We start from the raw sequence: 12,004 nt of genomic DNA, 5'->3' as shown, positions 1-12,004 counted from the left end.
ATCAGCTATACAGCACAGACCCAGAAATCAAAGCTTCCTAGTGTATATGGAGGGGTAGTTTAAAGCTAAGTGTCCAATCTACTTTCAAAATGTGGAATTTAATTCTGGCATAGGTTTCTCCCACCTTCCAGAACTTGGAATAAACAGGTGGCAAACAATGAATATTCCCAGCATGATTCCAAAGTTTTGTAGTCCTCTCACCCCAACCCCCATTCCTCCCTCAAGTTCTTGTGTTGCATGATTTGAACTTTGACAAAGCATTAGCCAACTGACTTGGTTTTCCTCTTATTAAATATGTAAGAATAAAGCATCCGGAAATTGGTCATTCGAGAAGAGAAGGGAGAATAACATGAGGGACTATGTCCTTTAAAGCATATTGATGTTAGATACATTCTGTTCTTTTCAGTTTAGCTTCTTCAACTATTACAGTACAATTATTTTTGCCAACACTTCTTGGCAATGCTTTAAAATTGAAGAATGTCTTCTAAATGGAGCATTGTTTAAAGCATTCATTGCTTGAGGGTATTTTCTGTAAAGAATGGCCATAGCAAATCTTTGTGAAGCTTGTCAAGGCACAAGATTACGTGCACTTATTTGTTGGAATTCTTCTGCCTCAGGTGCAACTGTGAAAAGCTTGGAAATAATTTTAAAAGCTATTTTCACATAAAACCAAATAGGGCAAGTAGGTCAGTCATTGGACCATTGTCCTGTATCTAATGTTTAACAGATTAAGAAGATACATTGTCTCAACAGGTCTAGTTGTATAAAACGTGTTTTTAATTGCTCGTGTTTGCAAATGTTCACAAGATCATTGATGTCTGGCCATTGCTTTTCAACTCCACAAGTTCTCATTGCTCTTTCAACAACAACAACAAGATTTCATTTACTTTCAATCACTTGTTCAGCTAATTCAGAGCTATGGAAACTACAATACAGTAATTGGGTATACAGTTATAATATTCTGCAACATTCTTCATTGTTTATTGATTTGATACTCAATACGATTCTTCTGTTGCTCATTATTGTATCATGCTTTGCACTTAAGGCAGCACAGAATGCTTCAAATATAATGTGACTGTAGAGGCCACTATTCTGTCCTTAAGCCTTGTATTCCAGAGCTGTACTTGAACCTTCACATTCTTTTTTGTGTAATGTTTGCTGCCACACCATAGAATGATGCTTTCAATGTCTGGCAACAATTATACTTCAGTAATTTTCCTGCTGTAATTTAAAGGACATGCTCTTTATTATTTAATACCATTTGGCAATTTTCAATCAAATGTCTTGCAATTTTTTGAATCAAATTTCTCAGAAATATGTGCCACTCGCTAGCTTGGTCGATCTCATTGAACTGGATATTTTTTCTCAGAAAATGCTCTCCTATAAAACACATGCCCTTTAAGACAGTCTCTTAGCCAGTATTCGCTGTAATGTAAATGTGTGCAACTAGAAAATAGTACTGGGTATTCTCATTGATGTATTATTTAAACATTGCTCTGCAAATTGACTTGCTCAGAGATGGGTGGAGTTGAGGAAAGATGATAGAGCATTGAGTTAGCTTTGTTAAAATTGTAACACATTAATGTGGATTTTAGTTCTAGCCCCAACACTGCCAGATTTTTTTTAAGAAACGTTGCAAAAGAATGCAGTAGATGACCAGGCTACCGTTTGAATGTGGGTAGCTGAGTGGAATACCTGATTTGTTGCAATTGAGCTTTAAAAAGATTTACTCCCCGCCATCCCTATCTTCCTTGGGGACATTGCACTATGACTGAGAGGCGAACCAGCCAGCTCTGGATTCTACTAATTCTGCTCTGAAACCAGCTGCTAGGAAATGCACAAGAGCACCCTAGATCATTTTCTCTTCAGTTTTCTTTCCTTCCATCTGAAGAAGATTGAGGCCTCTGCTTGGGTGAAAGATAATATCAGGAAGTAGAAAATTAGAATTGTATATTTTTACACCACAGAAGCCAGTCATTTGGCTCATTGATTTCTTTTCTCCACTTTTAATAATCATTTTAACATTTGTCTTGTTTACGTATCGATCGATCTAGTCCCCTAGAGAAATAAAACCACATTTAAAAATAAAACTTGATTCATGTTGTCACATGGGAATCTCATGCAGATTCAACATAAGACCATAATTGACTTTAAAAACTATTTAGCATTATTTGTAGCTTTTACTACCAATTTTTTATTCAGCTGTTAGTAATGTGATAAGTGCTGATGATGTCTTGTGACGTCTTGGAAGAATAATTTATTTGCTCTTTAGGTTAACTTTCCGATAACACTATGGCTTGTGTGGTGTCTGCTGGGACAATTTCAACTATTGCCATCCTCCTGACTGCTCTCTGTGTTGTTACATCTGGTGTTTTTGAGGGAGGTTTGCAGTGACAAGTCTTTCGTTTCAAGCCTTTTGTATGGCATTAATCCAAGGTTCCTTGAAATGCCTTTATAGCACATATATATATAATATATATATATAATCACACGCACTCACCACCAAGGGTTACTTGTTTTGCTCCACACTTCTTTGCAGTGAGGCTATTGTATACCCAGCCATAATGTTCATAAAGAAGAGCTTTGGAAATTCATCCAGCCTGTAGTGTCCCAAACTATTTTAATTATGCTTTGAAGATTGGAGCTTCAATGATTCTCGGTTGGACTTCTGCACTGTAGTTTGTGTAAAGTTGTCATAAATGGAATGATTTGGGGAAGAAAGAAAACTCAGTTCTAAACAGATGACCCAAGGGTGCAGCGCATTTGTGCTTCAATGTTTGTGTCAGCACAGGCTCATGTTTACATGCAAGTCGTACGTTCCTGATCTGTGTTGCTGTCAGATAGGTATTTGCAAGTGGGAGGGAATGAGATGTACCTTTTACATGCTGGGCCACTTGTAGCAATGGAAGCAGTTACCCTTCCCTAGGGCACCGGAAGAAAAATATTTAAAAAGTTTTTAATATAAGTAATTTAGAAAGTAAATGCTGAGAATTTTAAGATAATTTCCTTTCAGTTCCCTAGCAGTGGAGTTATTAATATCATTGGGTGTTAGTTGTTGGCCAAGTGTCAAGATTTTTCATATAGTGTTAAATTGTGTGGGCTGCATTTGAAATATATCAAGAAACAATTTGTACCAAAACATATTGTTGCTATTATTTGATTCTTATGAAAATATGGCCTGAACAGCATTCTATAATGGCTGATTTATTAACAGGATTATTTAGATTTATTTATTTTAATGGTTGTGTCTTACCCTTAATATTAACTATCAAAAAATTGCACTTTTATTCAAATAATAATAATCCTTGCATTTGATATATCGCCTTATCATGTCTTTGAGAAATCTAAAAATACTTTGCAGACTATACTGTAAAGAGAATTGACTGTATATTTTGTGGTCAAAACATGGCCACCAATTGCACACAGCAGTGTCCCACAAACAGTCGTGGACTGAGTAACCAATTATTTTATATTTTTTTGAAGGGATTATTACATTATTATATGAAAAATCAATGACATCTTGAAGTGGGTAAACATAAATCTTTGGCTAATGGGTTACGATTTATGACAAAAATATGTATTGCTCTGAATCAACTTATGTTATACTGTGATGTTCAGAAAACAGCTGAACACATTTGTTTTCGGAAATCTTCACCATAATTGGTGAGCAAACAACATCTTATCAAATTAAGAGGCTTTGTTTTGCCTTCTAAGATGACTTAAATGTCTCATCTGCCATTGTATTACTTCAACATATTTGTGTAGTACCAGGCCTGAGAGTTCAGGAGACATATTGCATTTGCTGTTAAGCAATCAATACTTTACATTGCTTCGCCAGTAAAAAAATAAATGTCCTCACCCACTTAATTTTTTAGCAGACTTGCAGACAGAAAAAATTGAATGTTACTCAGCTTTTGGCTTGCTGCCAACCAGAGAACCCTGGTGTAGACTGAACCTTTCTGGATTATGTGATAGTATATATTTTTTGTAAATCACAATAACAAAATCATTAATGCTGCAATGTACTTGCATCCTCTTGCTTGTGTTCTCATATAGTTAAATATAGCCTCTTATGCTAGCAGGATAGATTGTGTAGTGGAAGTATTGACTGATTTTATTATGTTTTCCCTTGCCTATTTTTTCCCTGTCTTTCTCTCATTTTTTTTCTTTACTGCAGGCAACAGTTGTTCAATGATGCCTCACCCAACTAGCACTTCTTCAAGTATGAGGCTTGAGAATGAGTTTTTCAGGCTATTCGTCTGTCTTGAATTGTATGAGTACGAAGTCTGGGGACCTCAACTCAACTGATTTAGCAACACCGTATAGCCCACGTCCTGTCTGCATTGTTTATTGGTGCCTCACACTATTTTGACAGTGAGTGATGTGAGTCAGCTAACACGCCTAGATCTCTTTAGATACCCCTTGGCAAGTTCTATCCCATCCATGAACTATTTGTGTTTCCCATTCTTGCATCATGCATGTAGTACTTTGCATTTATCTGCAGTAAACTTCATTTGCCAGTTATCAGCCAATGTGAATACTCTTATCAAGCTCTCCTTCTCAATTATGTCTCATTAATTCATTGATAAAGTTGTTGAAGCATCAAGGGAAGATGTACCTTTAGGGACATGCATGACAAGCGACTGCCAGGATGGTGGAAAGCGAACTGGATGGACCTTGGTCTTCTTTCACCTCACAAATTCTTATGTTCTTTAAGTGGCTGATGCACAGGTTAATACCACAAAAGCCTAACTAACTTCACTTTTCTTGTAATAAGTTCTTCAATAGAACTGTTAAGTTTTCTAATAGGTTTATTTCTTTCTGGTTTCTATTCTGCTGCTGGTTATTGATGGTACTTCAAGATCGATTTCAAGATCCTCACCCTTGTCTTTAAATTCCTCCACTCCTCTGTACGCCCCTACCACTCTGACCTCTCTCCTCACAACAGTGCCCATTGCCTTCACTCTGCCGAGTTCTCTGCTCCTCCATCGGCAGCTGTGCCTTCAGCCACTATGCCCCGAGGCTCTGGAACTCCCTTCCTCACTCCCTTCACCTCGGCCCTCTCTTCCTATTTTCAGGTCTCGGCTGAAGACCTTTCTTTTCGACCATGCCTTTGGTCACCTTCCTCCCCCTCCTCCTGGCGCGGCCCCGGGATCCATTACTGTGAAGCGCTCTGAGACGCCGTCCGGCGTGGAGGGCGCAATGTAAATTCAAGTTGTTGTTGTACATTTATCAAGGGAAGTGATATTTTTGGAACAAATATATATTTAATGGAAAAACCTCCAAGTATGCACAAGTGAATCATTTTTCAAAATATTGCATGTTTCCCTTTTGTAAACTGAAATAGTTAAACATGTAGCACCTCCCTAGTATTGCTGTTGCTGTGTTTTTCATTTCTTAAAGTTAATTCATTTAAAATAGCCAGATTATCGACTTTTCTAGCTCTATGTATTCAAATTGATGGTAAACTGTTATAAAATGACCATCCATAGGTATTAGAGTAACATTTGATGTAAGTTTCATATTGGTGCTGTCTGACCAATGAATGAATCCATCTGTGGTGCATCTGTCCACCTATTATTCAGTTCCTGACAGATACAGCAGCATAGAGGCAGGATATGGTGTATTCTTAGGTTCAGATCGAACATTTAAAATGGCCTGGAAACAGGATGAGGTAAACTTGGATGTAGGAATTTAGCTGCATGTTACTTTGAAGTGGTCCAGAATTCTATCCTGGAATGTGAACTCCAGCAGGAAATAATATCAAATAATAATAATAATAGAATGCACTGTTTTTTTTAAAAAAAGCTTGCGGAAGATTAGCACAATGTGTGAATGGTTGAGACATTAACCTTTGGGTCACACTAAATCACTTGTATTTGGCCTTAGATTAAAATTTAGTCTTGGATTGAAATTACAAACATCTAAACATTAAAATTTATAATAAACAATATTTGAGAAGACATCTACCTTTGGGTGTGGTGTATGGTTATCCAGAATTAAGTTTCTACTATGGACTTGCCTGTCACACTGTCACACCAATTACAGAAATGTGAAAAGCACATTCTATCTATCACTCTTGGGTTATTAGGTCCTTACAGGGGGAAAAGGGTACATTCCAGGGCACTGCTGCTGACAGACTGCCCAATCTGCCTTGTTGGTAGTATTTGGAGGGGCAAACCAGTTACTGTGAAAAGTGTTTAATCCCCACTCAGCTCCTGTTAACCCCTGCAAGGCAAAGCCCAAACCAGAAGTATGGTCCTCGCTCATCAAGCAGCGGGAAGCTTGCCAGACAGTTCTCTCAATGATAAGTTATGTGATTTTAGCTGGTTAAAATTGCAGCAGTATCCCAACACATACTCTGGTATCCCCAACCCTTGGCTCTCACCAAACTGCACTTATTACTCTGGAATTAGGTAAGCAGGGTGTGTCTCTCCAGGGAGAAAGTGCACCTTTCATTCCAGACACAGGAAGATTTCCATATGTAGATGGCAGACATACATGCAAATCTAAGTCTAGATACGCTTAAGCATAGTGATGGGTTTCTGTATATGTCAGACACCTGGCTGACTAAAAAAAGTTTCACTGATTTTTTGATCCTTATCAATTTCTGTCTCCTTTCTCCTGATATGTTTATTTTTCTTGTAGAAAAAGACTAATTGTTCTGGTATTACAAATGTTATCGCTGATCAATGTTTCATTTCCTGATCCCAGAATCATGGAACATCCAATTGAATCTCTTTGCTTGTGTTGAACAGCACTCTCCCAGTCAATGATATGGTTTCTCACTGCAATGTGTTCTAGTTTTGATTTCCATCCACCAAACCTGCTTTCTGCTCTGTAATGCTCACAGCATGACTGCCAAGGTTCTCTTGATCTGTGCAGTAATTGTGTGTGGAGCTCTCAACATGGGACATAGAATCAAAAGTAGGCCATTCTGCCCATCAAACCTGCTCCCCCATTTTATAAAATCATGAGTGCTAATACCACTTTCACAATCCCTTAATCTGTTCCTTCCCATTGACTGTCTGTTTAATCTAACAACACTATCTCACCCTTCATATATGAATAGATTCTGCAACCATGGGATTCTATTATATTCATTTATGTAACGTGAGTTAGTATGTTTAAAATTTCATCACAATTTAAACTGCAGGTTTGAAATGGGAATAAAGCTGGGTCCATATCGATTTGAAGGCTAGGTTTCTGGTTCCTTGAATAGATTAATAAATTGTTCTGATAATCCAGACAATTAGCTGACTGTATTCTGAGTTATCTCCATGAATCCAATCTCTATGATATTTTCTCCAACTTCCCTGTTTGGTACCCAACACTCACTATAAAGCACTTTTAGACATTACCACTGTGCTTACCTATGGTCCTATATATATATATATATATATGTAAGTTGTTTTATATGGTATTGATATTTCTGTTTGGTTTATGAGATGAACGTTTTGCTTTACAATCAAGACAAAATATCTGATCTCAATGCGAGTTCATGAGTCTTGGCTTCTGTTTACTTTGTTATGGATTTTTCATTAAACTGTCACAATCATATAGCTTTGTCAGGTTTCAGATTAATCGAATGCCCTCTGTAGCCCATATTACTGCCAAAGCAAATACAAATATCAGTTATGCTCAGTATCACTTCTCACAAGCCTGTTGGGGTCCAAAGGTTTTCTACAGGTCCAAAGACAATCCCAGACTGGGCTGGCACAGACAGTTTGCAAAACAAGATTTTGTTTCTCAGGCTTGTATAAAGGAGATGAAAATGTCAGCTATCTCACTCATTTTATTTTCCAATTATAGTTTAATCAAAGGTAATATGTAATATATAGCACAGAATATAAAGGTTTAAGTAAAATGAATAAAATCACATTAAAATACAATACACGTTATTTTAAAAATGTTAAAATGCGGTTTCAAATGCAAATTCTAATTGGAACAAGCAATTCCTCTCTGCAAACCAGCTGTCAGAAATGTTGTTCTGTGCAAAAAAATTTTGCAGGGCTATGGGGTAAGATCGGGTAGTGGGACAAAGTGCCAGCACAGGCACGATGGGCCAAATGGCCTCCTTCTGTGCTGTAAGATTCTAGGATTCTTTCTTCCCTACTCTCTTCCTCTCTCTCACACACATACACAGCTAAGTGTTTCCAATATCCTGTTTTTCACCTTTTGAACTTTGTTAAACAATTCAAAAATGGTAGTCTTTTTTTTCTTTGAACTTGAAGTTTATGAACTTCAAAGAACTATTTGATTTGCGTGTGTGTGTGTGAATATGTGTGTGTGGGGGTGGGGCTTGAGAAGGGGGGTGGTCTGGGGAAGAGAAGAGATGCTGAGAATCAATTCTAACACTGTGTTTTGTTTGCAGCAGTATTTCTGCAATCACACTAGTCTCATCATCGACACCTTGGTGTGAATGGAATTTGATAGAGCTCGTGCAACAATGTATAAAGTCTGCCAACCGTTGTCCTTCCAGTTGTCTTTTACAGCAGCTAAGATATTTTTTTAAATTGTCACATTTACCAATGTAGGATTTTTTTGTGTGTATCATAATATAGATAGAAGATTATCACATTTATTTAGGCCACAATAACGCAATATTTGACAGATTACTGATCCCAAGCTAAGTTCAGATGAAGAAGACCCAGTAAACCAACTCTTAACCGCCCAGCTGTTTCTTAAATTACTTCACTGCCCTGGCCTTAACCACACTTCTTGAATTCCCTGTCGTAAACCATAGGGGTAAGGGGAAAAGGGAAGTAAATGGAACTGAAAGGATTGCTCTTTAAATGAACCGAGACAAAGATGATAGGCCAAGTGACCTTCTGTGCGGTAAATTTCTATGGTTCTAGGCTCCTTGGAGGAGATGTAAGCAGGATCTCCTTGGAACTGAACTGGTTCCAAGGTGGTGTGCTTGGGAACAGAATGTTTGAATTGAGTCTGCTTCCTGAATCAGGCAGGTCTACAGTATTCCAGGATACTCAAAGCTTAGCTTGTCGGCAGGTCTTGGAGGGCTAGACTGGGAGCAGAGATTCTTCCCACTTGACTCCTGTTAGTCGTGCATGTCGAAGTCCTAATGGGCAAGATGGCCTCAACTGGAGAAGCAGCAGGAAACTTGCCAGATTGCTCTCAATGGAAAGGTATATTGTTTTAGCTGATTAAGTGGGACTCCAGTGCACCTTCAGGAGTTGGCTATTACTAACCTATGCCTAATACTATCTGCAATTAGGGAAGTGGGTGCAGCCTCTGGGGAACACATTCCATTCTAGACATAGGTACATTTCCATGGTGGTATACATATGTGGAATGCTCAATGTGGTTTCAACACTCTTATTAAACATGGTGATAGCTGTCTCCATGTGCCACTCGGCTGACCAAAAAATTCCTGGTAACTCATTTCAGCTGTTGATTGCCCTCTGTAAAGGAATACTCCCTGGTGTCTTAATTATTACGCTTTACAATATGTTCTTAGTTTTTTTTACTGGAGAAAGAAAAAATGTTAATAATTAAAATTCTATTGCCATTTCAAGGATATTTCAAACTTTGTAACTGATTTGACATTTAGGGAGCACAAATTATGCATAAAGTTATTAAAATGTAACATAGTCAAATGCAAGCTTGATTAAACAAGAAAAAATTGCTTTTGGACTCTGTAGAAAGTTTTGTTTGCAATGTTTGGTGATGCTTTTTGTGAATCCTAATGTACATAGAATTATATGTGAAATGATATGGCACAGAAGCAAGGCATTCAGCCCAAATACCGTAGTTCATGCCAGTGTTTATATTCCACATGAGCTTGCCACACCTCCTATTCCCCTCTCCTGTACTCCTCTATTAGGAGAGCTCAGCGGTTTGAGCATGCGCCTCGCAAGCAAGAGACCTGGATTTGATTCCCCGCAGGGTGGAACCTTGGGCAAGTTTCCGTACTCCACATGCCTGATAATGAGCCCTCAAGAAAACAAACAACAGAAAAAAAATAATAAATTGGTCACTCAATCCACGACTGTAAGTGGGAGACTGCGGTGTGCAATTGGCTGCCACGGTTCCCCCACAAATATACAGTCAATTCACTTTACAGTATATTCTGTGAAGTACTTTGAGACGTCTTGAAAGCATGAAAAGCACTAAATCAAATGCAAGGATTATTATTATTATCTCTCTCTCATGTGTTTGGTCTTCAAAACAGTGATACTTTCTGCTTCAACCACATTGTATATAGAGACTGAGTCTTTGTGTCATGTTTCTCACAGGATCACTAGATTGGTTTGGATAAAGGAGGTCCAATTGATCTCTTTGTTTCAGAATATCCACCCGACTCATTCCTATCAGTGTCAAGTTGTTTTTTAAATGGGTCCTGGCCTCAACCAATCTCACAGACAATCTTTTAATCATAAATTGCCCTCTGGGTAAAGTTATATTTTTTTGTGTCTGACCTGAAATTGCCCTTTCAATGCTAAACCTATGCTGTTTTGTTTTATTGTGTTGTGCAACCTAAAGTATTGTTCTGAGTTTAGTTTCTTAAATCCATTTAAAACATCATACACCTCTCAGGAAGGCGAATGGCACAATCCTGAACTATTTATATTTGTGTTGATATGCAATTTTTCAAGAAAACTTTTGATTAATTTTGCAATTTCAATTGTAAGTTTGTAATTGCCTTTTCTACCAAAACGTGCAGGTCAAATAATTAATTGGTACTTGTATTAAGGGGCTACCAATGATTTACAAAATAATTGTGATTGCCTGTGGTTGGATAAGCTGTGTTTTCCATACAGAAATAATACAATGCTATCAATAGTTTGCAGCTTTTAGTGCAGAAACAATCTCAGCAAACAGCAAGATAAGATCAGTTTCTCTACTGGTTCCTGTTACAGTTCACTTTGCAGCACAGAACATAGGCTGGGAACAATATAGCTACTGAACCCACTTCAAATCCACACTGCTTCAAAGGCATTCAGAATCAGTCTTTTAACTAGTGCCAGCCTGGTCTTGTCCACTTTCTTGTCTGCTTCAAAAGTTCGCAAACAGAGTTTCTGATTCATGACAGACAACAAAATGTAGTCTGTGGTGATTCACTTCACAGTATATTTTGTGAAGCGCTTTGAGATCTCGACGATGTGAAAAGGCGCTATATCAAATGCAAGGATTATTATTATTATAGTAATGCTTCAGGCAGATTTATTCCTTTGTTTATACAGACCATAGCCACTGTGCTTCCAGCTAGAGTCTATGTTTTGATTGATGAAAATATTTCTATGTTCTTATCAGTATTTGTGGTGTCATAACCCTACAGTATTAGTGTTTTCTTTTATTGAGGGTAAGACTCTATTTTTTATCTTCTCATCCGGTCAGGAACCTTGGCGTTTTGTTTGACCCTCAACTGTCCTTTCTCCCCCACATCTGTACCATCCCCCCCTGCTTTCACTCTGCCTTCCTCCCTCCCCCCACCCCCCCAACATTACCCGGCTCCGCCACTGTCTTACACCGCAGGCCCCCGAAACCCTCATTCACGAGTTCATCAGATCTAGGCTTGACTACACCAACTCCCTGCTTGTCGGCTTTCCCAACTCTTTTCTCCATAAACTGTAGATCATCCAGAACTCTGCAGCCACGGCCTCTCCCGTACCAGGCTCTGTGATCCCATCACACCCACCCTCGCCTGGATCCACTGGCTCCCCATCTCTCAGAGGATAAAGTTCAAAATCCTCAGCCTCGCCTTTAAGGCCCTCAGTGACTTGTTAACCCCATATCAACCTGCCTGCTCTCTCCTCTCAGCAGGCTCTGGCCTGCTCTATGTCCCCCGCCCGGCCCGGTGTATTTGCCAACAAATACACAATAACGACACGTAAAAGCATTTATCAATGAAGTGCTTTGAAACATTTTGTCATTATAGACACTAAATCAAATGTAAGGATTATGAGATTATTACAGGATTTTTATTACTGTTACATATAACAACAGGATGGTGGAGGAAGTAACTAGTGATCTGAGCTTGAAG

The sequence above is a fragment of the Callorhinchus milii genome, unplaced genomic scaffold, assembly GCF_018977255.1.
Source record: "Callorhinchus milii isolate IMCB2004 unplaced genomic scaffold, IMCB_Cmil_1.0 Scaffold1, whole genome shotgun sequence".
NCBI lineage: Eukaryota > Metazoa > Chordata > Chondrichthyes > Chimaeriformes > Callorhinchidae > Callorhinchus > Callorhinchus milii.
The sequence above is the reverse complement of the archived record's forward strand: the minus strand, read 5'-3'. Positions refer to the sequence as shown.